Below are 14,535 nucleotides of genomic sequence, written 5' to 3' on the forward strand. Positions count from 1 at the left end.
ATCGGAAACAGGCTCCAGGCTCTGAGCCATCAGCCCAGAGCCCGACGCGGGGCTCGAACTCACGGACCGCGAGATCGTGACCTGGCTGAAGTCGGAGGTTTAACCGACTGCGCCACCCAGGCGCCCCTCCAGACATTTATTAAAATGTTCTTCATCTCAGTAATTTGAAATGTTATCTTTATAATATAATAAATTCCTATTTACGTTTTGGTCTATTTATTTTTATTAATTTTTTCTTCAATGTTTGTTTATTTTTGAGAGAGAGAGAGTGTGCAAATGGGAGAGGGGTAGAGAGAGAGGGAGACCCAGGATCTGAAGCGGGCTCCAGGCTTTGAGCTGTGATCACAGAGCCTGATGTGGGGCTGGAACCCACAGAGTGTGCACCACGAGATCATGACCTGAGCTGAAGTTGGACGCTTAACCGACTGAGCCACCCAGGTGCCCTATTTTGGTCTGTTTGGTCTATTTATGACCATTTTGGCCTGTCTCTTTAGTCACCAGTTACACATTTTTAATTAGTGTGCTAATAGGTCTATTTCTTACATTTCTTCTCTTCAGAGTTTTCCTAGATATTTTAAAATTTATTTTTCTGTATGAATTTAGAATCAGTTTGTCTAGTTTTAGGTAAAAACAAAACAAACAAAAACCCCACCTTGTTGGTATTTTATTGGATTGCATTAAATTAACTGAGAGAGAATTGACTTTTAAGTCTTTCTTTCCAAGAATACAGCATCTCTTTTTCATATTACTATTTATCCTTTGGTAGTAGTTCTTTTCCCCTGTCATTTGGTTTTGCACATTTCATATTAAGCTTGTTCCTAGCTGTGAATAGGCTCTTCCTTCCATTATACCTTTTAACTGTTTTTTTATTATATAGAGTGTATTGATTTCTTTTTAATTCTACATACTGCCACCTGATTGAATTATCTTGTATTTTGCTGTGGTATTTTAGTGGATTTACTGGGTTTACAGATACAAAATCATATCTCAAAATAGAGATAGCTTTGCCTTGTTTCAATCTTACACCTCTCAATTCTCTCTCTAGCCTAATTGCGTTACTTCAAGTTAGTGTTAAATATGGTGATGACATCTTTGTGCCTAACGTTAGCATTAATGCTCCCAATGTTTCTACATTATATCAGAAGTTGACCTTAGGGCTGATTTTATGTGTGTGTAGATATGTACGTGCATGCGCTCATCTACCCAGATCCCCCCAGCTGCCCCAGAGGTCACCTGTGGACAGTTATTTTCCATAAGTCAGGCTTCCTGGCTCTCTCTGCTTAAGCACATTCACTAACTGTGCGAGGGTGTTCTTGGCCTTTGTGAAGACGAGACAGGGTATCCTGTGGAACTCTTGGTTCCAGAGTGGCCCCTTCACCCAGTGAGGTTAGGAAGTCAATAGATCAAATATTCAAGCTTCTTCATCTCTTCACCTCTTTAAGAGCTGTGTTCCACAGTCTATCAGAACACTACATTCTAGAAGGTTTAGGAAAAAGGAGAGGATAGAGAGTATAGCTGTTATTGTTGCCCAGCATCTGGCATATGGTAGACACCCTGCATATTCTCTCTGTGGAGAGGCTGGTTAGGGATAAAGGAATACAGGGTGCTAATCTTACCCAAATGGCTCTGGGTGCCCAGGTTTGTTGAATCTTGGGTAGTCTTCTGTGGAATCCTTGATCTAAGGGCAAATGGAATGGAACTCCTAGTGCTGCTCTTAAATCAAGGCATCTTCTGTGGCACATGTATTGGCAGTTCTCATAATCGAGGCAGAGCTTTATCTGGAATCTTTTAGGATTTGCTTCTTTCTTTGACATTAGGAAAACTTGCCAGAATTTGTGTGTGTGTGTATGTGTGTGTGTGTGCGCGCGCGCGCATGTGTGTGTGTGTGTGTGTGTTTGTTACCTCCCCCACCCCTCTCACTCTTTTCTTCTTTGCCTCCTAGCAGACAAATTTACACTTTCAGGGTCTGTCTTATAAATCTTTTTTCTTCCTTAATCTCTGAGGTTTTTATGTTGTGTTTTGAGTGAATTCTTGGGCTATATTTTCAACTTGAAGATTTTAATTTTTAGCTTTGTCCATTTTGGTTTTAGATAACCAATTAAGGATTTAATTTCATTGATTTTTTTTAATGTTTATTTTTTCAAAGAGCAAGAGACTGAGCTGTCAGCACAGAGCCAGATGTAGGGCTCTAACTCACTAGCTGTGAGATCATGACCTAAGCCACCCAGGTGCCCCTAATTTCAGTGATTTTTAAAAAGATTTTATTTTTTTAAGAGCAGTTTTTGGTTCACAATAAATGTAAGTGGAAGGTAAAGAGATTTCCCATATTTCCCATATATCTCCTGACCCCAGCATGTGCCTAGCTTAAGCCATTATCAACATCCTCCACCAGAGTGGTACATATCTTACCACCTGACCTTGTAATGACATATCCTGCTTAAAGTCCATAGTTGACCTTAAAGCTCAGTCTTGGTGTTGTACATTTTATGGGTTTGGACAAGTGTGTAATGACATATATTCATTATTATAATATGTATGTGTAATATTATGTGGAATATATTATTGTACGGTAATATAGTATCATCCAAAGTATTGTCACTGCCTTAAAACCCTCATATTCCTCAACTTCTTACCCTCCAACTCCTGGCAACCACTGAGCTTTTCATGCTCTCCAAAGTTTTGCCTTTTCTAGAATGTCATGTAATTAGAATCATAGAGTATGTAGCCTTTTCAGATTGCCTTCTTTCACTAGTAATATGCATTTAAATTTCCTTAATGTCCTGTCATAGCTTGATAGCTCATTTCTTTTTACTGCTAAATTATATTCTATTGCCTGGATGTACTTAGTTTATTTGTTCATTCACCTACTGAAGAACATCATGGTTGCTTCCAAGTTTTGGCAATTACGAGTAAAGATGGTATAAACATCTGAGTGCAGATGTTTTTTGTGTGGATATGTTTTCACCTCCTTTGGGTAAATACCAATGAGCAAGATTGCTGGGTTGTATGATAATTGTATGTTTAGTTTTGTAAGAAATTGCCAAAATGTCTCCAAAAGTGGCTGTATCATTTTGTGGTCTTAATAGCAGTGAATGAGAGTTCTTGTTGGTCTACATCCTCACCAGCATTTATTGTTGTCAGTGTTCTGGATTTTGGCCATTCCAACAGGTGTGTAGTGGTATTTCATAACTGTTATAATTTACATTGATATGGAATATGATGTGAACATCTTTTCATATTCATATTTTTAATACATGTATCCTTTTTGGTGAGGAGTCAAGGTCTTTAACCCATTTTTAATTGGATTGCTTTCCTATTGTTGACTTTTTTTTTTTGTAGTTGAAAGTATCTAAATTATTTATTGAAAGAATTTTTAAAAGACAGGTTGAATATAACGTCAGTCTATCATTTTGGTATATCTATGTTCCAGAAAAGGTTTAAGATATTTAAACTGTTACTATGTTATATTTTGCTGTAAATTTTAGGCATAGAAATAAGTCTTCACCAGAGCAAATGAAATGCCACTTATGATAAAATATTACTAGGAACAACAGAAAGTTGTAAAATATGAAATTTTGGGTATCTGAATGGTTTACAATCAAGAATGATCCATATATTTACTTTAGCATGCAAAACAGGAATCATGTTCAGCACTCTAATACAGTTATGCAGATAATTGTGGAAAAACAAGGACACTTGATCCTTTTCCTGAATTAGCAATAACAGACACCTAGAAAGGAGTGAGTAGGTCCCCTCATAAAGGTCTCAATTTCCTTATGAAAGAAAATGACTATTGTGCTAATTAAGGGAAAGGAAAATAATAATATAACCACTCAATGTCCATAATGTCTTTGCTGTTTACAAGGACCTTCCATATATTGTTGATCCTCACAGCCACCCTATGAGGTAGACAGGTTTCAGTTATGCATGTAAAAAATTTTTTAACATATATTTATTGTTGAGAGACAGAGACAGAGCATGAACAGGGGAGGGGCAGAGAGAGAGGGAGACACAGAATCTGAAGCAGGCTCCAGGCTCTGAGCTGTCAGCACACAGCCTGATGTGCGGCTTGAACCCAGGAACTGCGAGATCATGACCTCAGCCGAAGTCGGACGCTCAACTGACTGAGTCACCCAGGCGCCCCTCAATTATTCATTTTAATGAAGTATTTTCTCCATAAACACTGAGAAATGCCCAGAGAAGTTTGCTCCTGGACCCTAGTATCCATGTATTTAAATAAGTAAAGCTTTAAAACAGATGTTTTTCTTATTACCTTTAGTTTCAGAGTTGCATTAAACATTTATTTTCACAGCGTACCGTTTACAAAGATAGCAAGAAATTTCTGAAGTCCACCTTTGAATTCTTTTGGGATTCACTCTGGCTAAGCAACATTTTTAATTGAGAGAAGTGTTTCTTAGTTTTGCTCACACTCTTTGAGGAGCAAGTGAGTGTTGAGTGTTGAGATGTCAGTGTCCTGAATATCAAGGTTGGGCTCTTGCATTTGGAACCACACGTATGATTTATGTTTGTAGAACTCAGAGTCTTTCTGGTGTCTTCAGGCCAAGTTTAGTCATAGGAGTGGTAGGACTGCTCTTCAGTGTGGATAGAAAGCTTCTACTTTCACCATGGTATTTAACTGTTTTCTGTTGCATGTTTTACAAGTAATCAACACACTTTTGGGGTCTTTGTATTTTTTCTCAATTTTTGCTTCTTTAAAACTGAGTGTATATTTTCTTGCCTCTCGCTAAGAAGTTTCTGTATTTTGGGTGGCAGTTTGGATTTGGGTTTGAGGTACTCTTGAGAGTTATCCAAGATGAGCAACCAGAAACAGTGTGCACATGTTCCTTCAAAAGTGATGTTATCATTGTGTGATGAACTGTAGGCCCAGAGGAGATAGTGGGCCTGGCCTGGCCAGCTCTCCTGTAGTTGCCATGCTGTAGCCTCAAAGTAGTGCTTCTGCCTCTTGGCTATAGCTGCTGGAAGCCGCTCCCTGCAAGATAGGAGACTCCAGGATCTGGCAGCCTGCTGGACCTTGACCTCTGAATCCCTTCCTATTGTTGACTTTTAAATTCTTGGTTTATTTTGGATAGTATACCTTTATCAGATGTGTATTTTTGTTTTTATTTATTTTTTTAATGTTTATTTACTTTGAGAGTGAGAGAGAGAGCATAAGTGGGGGAACATAGAGAGGAGAGACAGAACCCCCGAGCAGGCTCTATACCATCAGGGCAGAGTGTGATGTGGGGCTCGAACTCATGAACCATGAGATCATGACCTCAGCTGAAATTGAGAGTTGGTTGCTTAACCATCTGAGCCATCCAGGCGCTATCAGATGTGTCTTTTGCAATCATTTTTCACAGTCTGTGGCTTGTCTTCTCCTTTTATTGATAAATCTTTCTCAGACCATGAGTTTTAAATTTTAATGAAATTCATCTTATCCATTATTTCTTTCATGGATTGTGATTTTGATGTTGTATCTAAAAAGTTACTGCCATTCCCAAGGTTATCTAGATTTTCTTCTACGTTGTCTTCTAGTTTTATAGTTTTGTATTTTATATTTAGGTATATGATCTATTTTGAGTTAATTTTTGTGAAGAATATAATGTCTGTGTTAGATTTATGTTTTTCTATGTGGATGTTCATTTGTTTCAGCACAATTTGTTGAAGACACTATGTTTGCTCCTTTATATTACCTTTGCTGTTTATTTATTTATTTTGAGAGAGAGAGAGAGAGAGAGAGAGAGAGAGAGAGAGAGAGAAGGAGTGGAGGAGGGGCAGAGAGAGAGGGAATTCCATTCCTCTGGGCTTGAACCCATGAGCTATGGGATCATGACCTGAACCAGAATAAAGAATTGGATACTTAACCAACTCAGCCATCCAGGCACTCCACTGCTTTTGCTGTTTTTTCAAAGATCAATTGGCTGTATTTATGTAGGTCTATTTCAAGGCTTTTTATTCTGTTCCATTGATCTGTTTGTCTCAGTGACAAATTTTTGCTTATTTCATTTCTAATTTGTTTTTATTCATAGTTGCCTGCTCTTATTTTATGAATGCAATGTTCTGTCATATGTTTGTGTGTGTGTATAAATAATTTGTGCATGTATAAATATATATATCAATTTATATACATTATAAACATTATATATATAAAATATTAAATATTAAAAATATATAATATAAAATATTAACTGTGCAACATTGATTTCAGGAGTAGATTCCTTAATGCCCCTTACCCATTTAGACCATCCTCCCTCCCTGTTTTTATATCCCTCCAGCAACCCTCTGTTTGTACTCTATATTTAAGAGTGATACATGTTTTGTCCCCCTCCCTGTTTTTATATTATTTTTTCTTCCCTTACCTTATGTTCATCTGTTTTGTATCTTAAAGTCCTCATATGAGTGAAGTCATAGGATATTTGTCTTTCTTGGACTAATTTTGCTTAGCATAATACCCCCCAGTTCCGTCCAGGTAGTTGCAAATGGCAAGATTTCATTCTTTTTGATTGCTGAGTAATACTCCATTGTATATAAATACCATGTCTTCTTTATCCATTCATCCATCGGTGGACATTTGGGCTGTTTACATAGGCTATTGTCGATGGTGTGGCTATAAACGTTGGGGTGCATGTGCCCCTTTGAAACAGCACACCTGTATCCCTTGGATAAACACCTAGTAGTACAATTGCTGGGTTGTAGGGTAGTTCTATTTTTAATTTTTTGAGGAACCTTCGGGCTGTTTTCCACTTTGCATTCCCACCAGCAGTGCAAAAGAGATCCTCTTTATCTGCATCCTCAGCAGTGCAAAAGAGATCCTCTTTATCTGCATCCTCACCACATCTGTTGTTGCCTGAGTTGTTCATGTTAGCCATTCTGACAGGTGTGAGGTGGTATCTCTTTGTGGTTTTGATTTGTCTTTCCCTGATGATGAGTGATGTTGAGCATTTTTTCATGTGTCGGTTGGCCATCTGGATGTCGTCTTTGGAGAATTGTCTATTCATGTCTTTTGCCCATTTCTTCACTGGATTATTTGTTTTAAGGCTGATTTCCTTTTTTTTTTTTAATTATTTTTTTTAATATTTATTTATTTTTGAGACAGAGACAGAATGCGAGTGGGTTAGGGGCAGAGAGAGAGAGGGAGACACAGAAGCCAAAGCAGGCTCCAGGCTCTGAGCTATCAGCACAGAGCCCGACGCGGGGCTTGAACTCACAAGCTGTGAGATCGTGACCTGGGCCGAAGTTGGACCCTCAACCGACTGAGCCACCCAGGCACCCCAAAAGGCTGATTTCTTAATGTAATGTTAATGTTTCCAAGTTTCATCCATGTTGTAGTATGTATCAAAACTTCATTCCTTTTTATTGCTGAAAAGTATTTCATTGTATAGATACACCACATTTTATTTATCCATTCATCAGTTGGACACGTGAGTATTAGGAATAGTATTGCTGTGAATATTTGTAAGTTTTTGTGTTGACATGTATTTTCAATTTTCCTTTGTATATACCTAGGAGTGAAATTTCTAACTCATATGGTAACTCTAGGTTTAACATGTTGAGCAATTGTCAGACAGTTTTACAGAGTGGCCACACAATTTTACTATGCCACAGTAAAGTATGAGGGTTTCAGCTTCTTCATGTGTCAATTCTTCCCTTGTTTGATGCCTTTTCTTCTGTGATGTTGGTTTTCCTAAAATGTTCAGTGATTCTTGGTTGTAGGCTCCTTATTTTGGAGATTCTTGGTTGTTGCTGTATACTGTTAAGTTTTGGATGTTTTATAATTCAGATAACTATAATATGTACATAATTTTAAGCTACAATTAACCCAAATGCTCAGAAAATGGAAATGGATCTTCCTAATTAAAACAAAACAAATCAAGAACACAAAGCAAAAAACCAAACCCACTTTGCTTAAATTCATGTGTTGAAAATTCTTTAAAAAACATTTACATTTTTGTAAAAGGAAATTTACGTAAATTTATGTTTTACTTGGAAACTGTGTTTGTAACATAAAATAACACTGGAATTTTGGGGATTTCAAACATGTTAATGTCGGTTATGTGAGTATGAGTGGCTCAGGTTGGAGATGATGATGATGATGATTTTTACAAGTTCCCTTGCTAAATGGACTCTGTCATCTCCCAGCAGTTCACTGAACATGTTGAGTCCCTTCCAATGTTGGAGCATCTTCCATGCTGATGCCTGCCGAGCATGCTTCTGGCCACTTGTTGTGTCTTGATTCCAGGCTGCTCATTTGATAAAGAATAGAGTCAGTGCTGAGAGTATGAAGGCAGTTTTAGGCATCAGAGAGAGGTACTGTTGAGAACGAGTCATGATGTCTGTGCCTCAAATAGGCATTCAGGAAACAAGGCCATGCTCTCAGTGTGGCACATGGTTGTGCAAAGGCAGAAGGCCAGTACAACTTCCTTGGACAAATTTGGCATTACCTAGGGGTGAGTGCTGTAGACTACAGTTGTACCTGGGTCTGAGAATGGTACCTGGTCCCGGGGGATTCAAGATTAGGAAAGCAAAGTGAATTACAAACGTAAGTGACTATGGAGCTGGATCTTAGCTGTGAATCCTGAATGGGCCATACCTAATTTATTGAATTTGTCTTTCTTTCATGTGCGTAGGGTGGAGGTGGTGCCCTTCTGGGTGTGCAGGAATAACATACCCTACCAAGGCCACTAGAAAATAGGGTCTGCAAGTAAAGAATTTCCTGCTCAGAAGTCCTACATGTATTCCTATTCTACTCTGAACCACAGGTAGGCACAGTAGCTCAACTTTGTTTCGTAGAAGGTGGATCATCTATATTTTTATGCTAACTACATTTCCCGCTGTGAGGTTTTCTGCATAAATCCATATGCTACTTTTCTCCCCCAGAGTAAGAACTTCCCTTTAGGTCAGGAAATTCCAATCTTATGGTAAGTTAATGTCACAAAATTTCAAATATTACTACTTAAAAATAGTATTTCCTATGTGGTGGCCATTCCTTGTGGTTACTACAGGAATATACATTACATTGCAGTACATTAAAAAATACATTATTTGTACACCAATATAATTGTTGAACAAAATGGATTCCTCTCTTGTGTGGGTTGATGTGTTCTTTTCTTCCCTGGCATGTTTTATTCCAGTGGCTGTCTTTTAATGTCTAATCAGAGATATTCCACAATGCATGCCTCCATTTGGCCTATTTCTTAGAATGTGAGTGTTTCAGGTCTGTAATACAGGAAAAATAAGAATCATGCTTTTTCACTATCAGTTCTGACTACTGGTGTTTGACCTAGGAGTTGGAAAAGTACTTTGTGATTATTGGAGAACAGGCCCTTCCTAATATATGCATGTATCATTATTGTTATCTTGTGATCTACTTAATGTTACCAGATTATGTCCACCACTTTCCCCATGATTTATGCAAAAATGTACAAATATGACCAACCTCACAATAGCAACTGAGGAGAACAAAGGCAAAAGAAAACAAACTTACTTACAACTTGCAGCCCATTAACAAGTACTTGAGGCAGGCAGAGTGACCTTCCTCCAGGACCTCAACTGCCTCATTGTAAATACTTTGCTAGATGCAAAAGGCAACCTTAGCTTGGCAGTAGCCGGACCTCCAGGATCCTGTAAGTCTTTAACATAGAAAAATCCCTTTAGAAACTTTTTTATCTCTACTTCCCCAAGATACAGATGAGCAGTCCTTCTCCAAGTATATGGCCCTCTGATATACATCTGAGGGATCTAATGAGCTTTATCTTAGCAGCTAGCCCCTCAAGGTCCTATAAGCCTTGCTTCCAAATTCCTTAGAGGCTTTAGGCTATCCCTAACCCACTCCCAACTTGAAAGTGTGCAATCAGTCACTCCTTACAATCCCAGGGCAGCTCTTTTTGCCCGCTGATCCTGTCCCCGTGCTTTAATAAAACCATCCTTTTTGTACTGAAGATGTATCAAGGATTCTTTCTGGACCGTGTTGGCTCCCGGACCCCAACATCTCACAGCAGAATCTGCTAATATTCCCCTGTGGAACATCAAATGTAAATTTCTACTTTGCCTAACCGGTAGCCAGATATACAGAGGAAGGAAAAGTTAACTTCTGGCTCTGATTCATCACTTTTATTGAAGTTAAATTCTTTTGTTTTAATGCACACTTGATTGAGCAAGCATTTATTGAGGCAGTTATGGTTTGTGAGAGAAAAGACAGTTGAAGAAAGAACAAATGAATATAATGTAAATCAAATACTTGGCCCTTTTAAAGTAACTACAAAGACTTAAATGTGTGTTCTTAATGGTAATTTTTACAAAACTCCAATAGGAGGCTTTGACAGTGATTGTTTTGGTGGGGAGATGGGTTTTCTTTTCACATGCTAATCACCTGCTCCTGGCGATATTTCTCTCCTTGACTGCAGTCACAGAATTGAATAATTTATGGAGTGAATTTTGTTGTAAATTTATTGTGTCACAAGCAGGTTGTAATTTCACTAACAGTTCACTTAAGTTATTAAGTTAAAAAAAATGTGGTTGATAGGATAGTGCATTTCGAGGTTTTTTTTTTTTCCTCCCTGCAAGTTCACATCTTACATATTTTCAAAACAGAGTACTTGCCTAATTTTTATTCAGAATCTGATATGCGAGAAGGAAGCACACATTAACATAAGTGGAATTGCATTTGCACACTGTTTTTGAATTTTAGAAGTCGTAAACAAATTATTGAAGATTTTATGGAGACAGAAATAACATTAAACCCCCAGTGCTGTGGAGCTTCTGCCATTGTTTTCTGAATAACTGTCCCCACTTGCTGATGACGAATGAAGAGTTGGTGGTATAAAGGTGAAGATGCTCCTGGGAAGGGAAAAAGCCGCATTAATTCCTTTAAATTTTGCTTCAATTCTGAGGTTAAGATAATGACAAATTATCACTCCCCCAAATCTTATCCAATCCAAATGGAATACAATGGAGAATAGAAAAAAATCTTTAAAAATCTCTCACAGGGGTATCTGATTGGCCTTCATCTACATTCAAGACATTCTTAGGGCTTCTCTTTTAATGACCATTCTGCTGTGATAAGAGGAGACATTTGGCCACTGCAGAAACCTCTGCTTAGTTTCTGCCCCCAATGCTTCAGCATTCAGCAAACACACATTTAAGGTCTCCCGTTATTTACATTGAAATTTTTCTATTGACCCTGCCAGTGTGAATGAATTTCAAACAAGTCATTTCTTTCTCTGCATAGATGATTTCCCTAGGTTCCTGGTGGGGGTCACTTTTAATTCCTCTAGGAGTACCCTCTATTCCTGTTAGCACCCTGAGGATTTGCTTTCTGTTTTCCACCCTGTTGCCTGCATGTGGCCCCCCTTTCCCCGCACCCTACCCTGAGTATTCCAACTCTTATGTGGGGGACGCTGAATAATAGCCACTATTCTTCAACAGGAATACTTTATAGGCCTTCAGAATAGACATTTTCACCATCTGTTACACAGAATCTGGAAATGTGATGGGAAAACAGGTTATAATTAACTAAAAAAGGGGCAAGACTGTGTATCTTAATGCATTTAGAATTGAGGAAATAGCCTCTCAAATTTCCATGAAAAGAAACGCAGCTTGCACTTTTTTTTTTTAATTAGTAGAATTTTTTTGGAGCCATTTGGGATTTACAAAAAATTAAGGGGAAAGTACATATACTCCCTCCTCCCCCACCCAGTTTCTCCTGTTAACATCTTGCCTTAGTGTGTACATTTATTACAACAGATGAGCCAATGTTGACAGTAAAATCATTATTAACTAAAATTCATCATTTACATTAGGGTTTACTCTTGGTGTTGTATATATTCTATGGGTTTTGACAAATGTAGGACATGTGTTCACTATTACGGTATCCTGTTGAAGCACAAGTCCGTGAAACTGTTCATCTATTTATCCCTACCCCTAAAGCTTTGGTAATCACTCTTCTTTTTATTGTCAAGGGGTTCAGGACAAGTCTCTCTAAAATGTGCCACTTGGGCGTGTGGAATATCTTGAGTTGAAGATAATCGAGACCCTGTAGACTCAAGAGAGTCCCTCACTTAACTACTTAGAAGACTCTAAATTAGGAGTCTTTCCCAGAGTAAGCATTATCACCAGAGATAAACTTTATCTGAGTCACCCATCTGTAAGGTGAGACAAACATTTAATTACCAAACATCTGCTCTTCGTATTGTCCTGTGAATTACCTTCCTCCCCTTGAAGTGCCAGGCCCCTATTCCATTTCTTAGCTCAGGATGGCATATGTTCCTCATTTTACCTTTCTGTCTTTGAACTTCTTTATGTGATATTCCTATATGTATGGAATGAAATTTCATTTTCTCTGTTAATCTGTCTCATGACAATTTAATGCTTAGACTAGCTGTAAGAACCTTTGAAGTGCAGAGAAAAAATTTTTCTTCCCAACAACTGTTTCCATAGTTGGGCCTTTTCCAGCATGTCATATAGTTGGAGTCATACAGTAGGCAGCCTTTTCAGATTGCTTTAGCAATATGCATTTAAGATTTGTCTTCTGTGGCTTGATAGTTCATTTCTTTTTAATTGGTGAATAATCAACTTATACTTTTAATTGTATAGCATTAAGTTGGAAACTCAGGTTTTGTGATACAGGTGAAAAGGAAAAAGATTAAACTTTCACTCTCCTGGGTCCAGGTTGGCATCTCATTTAACTGATTTAACAATCTACATGGGAAATGAGACTCATTAATTTGATTAGGCTTCATATATTCATATTAACATTTTCCCTTGGTTAATTATAAATGGCATACAGTGTCTAGTCTCTTGGTCACTAAGAAAAAGAGACTTGTTTTTAATGCTTTTAATATACATTTTATCTGAAGCCAGTTCGGGGAAGTTACAATTCTGTGTGTCTATATTTGTCCCATATGAGGCACATAGTCAATCCACAATTTTTTTTCAACACATACTGGATATTAGGTATCAGTTTGTACACTGCAAAAAGAATGGTCAGTAAGATTGGTGAATAAGGCTTAAAAGATTTTTACTGTAAAGAACACAGAGGCAATAAACAAATAATAATTTAGGTCCTAAAAAGTTCTATGAAGATGATAGTTCAATGGAGTGGAGAGAGCATATGTGTATGTAGTCTGTGCAGGTATGCATAGGTGTGTGTAGTGTTTGTGTATAGTGTGTGCATTTTTAGTGTGTGTGAGTGTGTGTGTGTGTGTGTGTGTCAGGAGGCAGGTTGCAACTGCTTTTGCTAGGGTGTTCAGGGAAGGCCTCTAAGGAGGTGACAATTAATTTGATGAGCCGCAGACAACTATATGAACATCTGGGGAAGGGCATTGTAGGCAGAGGGAACAGCATGAGCTGCAGCTCTTACTTGGGAGCTGTCTTTATCCTAGGAACTGAAAGAAGGCAGATGTGATTGGAGCAGAGCAAGTGATGGGGAAATGGAGATGTAGGAAAGGCAGGTAGGGACTAGATCTTATCTGGCCTTATAGACCAGGAGTTTTGGTTCTGAATGTATTGGAAACAGTTAACTTTACCCACACAGAGGTCTGGCTTTTGCCCTCAGCTCCTGGGAGCTCTACGGGATGCCCTGCCTGATAAGTGTCTTTGTTTACCTGGTGGTCCTGAGTCATACTGGATAGTTTAACATTGTGATTTATTGTGGTTGTTTTGGGCCATACAGTAGCAGCTCAACTTCCAGAGGGACTGGAGGCTAAAGATCAGGCATATAGATAACCAACCATATGTAGATGATTGAACCCCAATAAAAACTCTGGATACCAATGCTTGGTTGAACTTCCCTGCTTGGCAATAATACCATGAGTATTGTCACATATCATTGGAGGGAAGAGTTAGTTTTATCCATGACTCTCCTGGGAAAGGACAACTGGAAGCTCTGTGGAGAGCTATCCTGGACTCTTTCCCATGTTCCTCTTCCTTTGGCTGATGTTAATCTGTATCCTTACTTTGTAATAGACCAGAACCATGAGTATAATAGCTTTCAGTGCATTCTTTGAGGTTTTCTAGCAAGTTACCCAACCTGAGGGTGGTCTTTGGGATTCCCAAACTTATAATTGGTGACACAAGTGAGGGTGGTCATGGGGACACTAGAACTTTGTAGTGGTGTCAGAAATGAGAGTGATCTTGGAGTCTCCTTAAATCTGCAGAAGCCATTGGAGTTTAAGCAAGGGAGGATCTACATTTGATTTGTACTTTAAGAGGATGGCTTTGACTACTCTGTTACAAGGCTGTTAGAGTAGTCTGGAAAGAGGTGGTAGAGACTTAACCAGGAATAACATCAGTGGAGATGGTGTAGTTAGATAAGGCACATTTTGTTGATTAAGTTGGTAGTATTTACTGATGAGTTGACCATCATATTTGCTGTCACAGACAAGTGTCTATGACTGGCAAATAAATGCCACCATTAAATACCAATAAGTTTTAAGCTGTATAGCAGGAAGGCTTTGTGAGTAATCTGGAAAACTGTTGCTGAGTTCTTTAAGCAAGCCCTTTGAGCTCATTGTCTCCTTAGGAGTATATATTTTTTTG

General features: G+C 38.3%; 1 pseudogene; it reads right to left on the bottom strand.

Moving 5' to 3' along the window:
• Positions 1-4,118: 4,118 nt before the first annotated feature.
• Positions 4,119-13,619, bottom strand: LOC123577835 (annotated as a pseudogene).
• Positions 13,620-14,535: the final 916 nt, after the last annotated feature.

The sequence above is a fragment of the Leopardus geoffroyi genome, chromosome E2 (assembly GCF_018350155.1).
Source record: "Leopardus geoffroyi isolate Oge1 chromosome E2, O.geoffroyi_Oge1_pat1.0, whole genome shotgun sequence".
In the NCBI taxonomy this organism is placed as follows: domain Eukaryota; kingdom Metazoa; phylum Chordata; class Mammalia; order Carnivora; family Felidae; genus Leopardus; species Leopardus geoffroyi.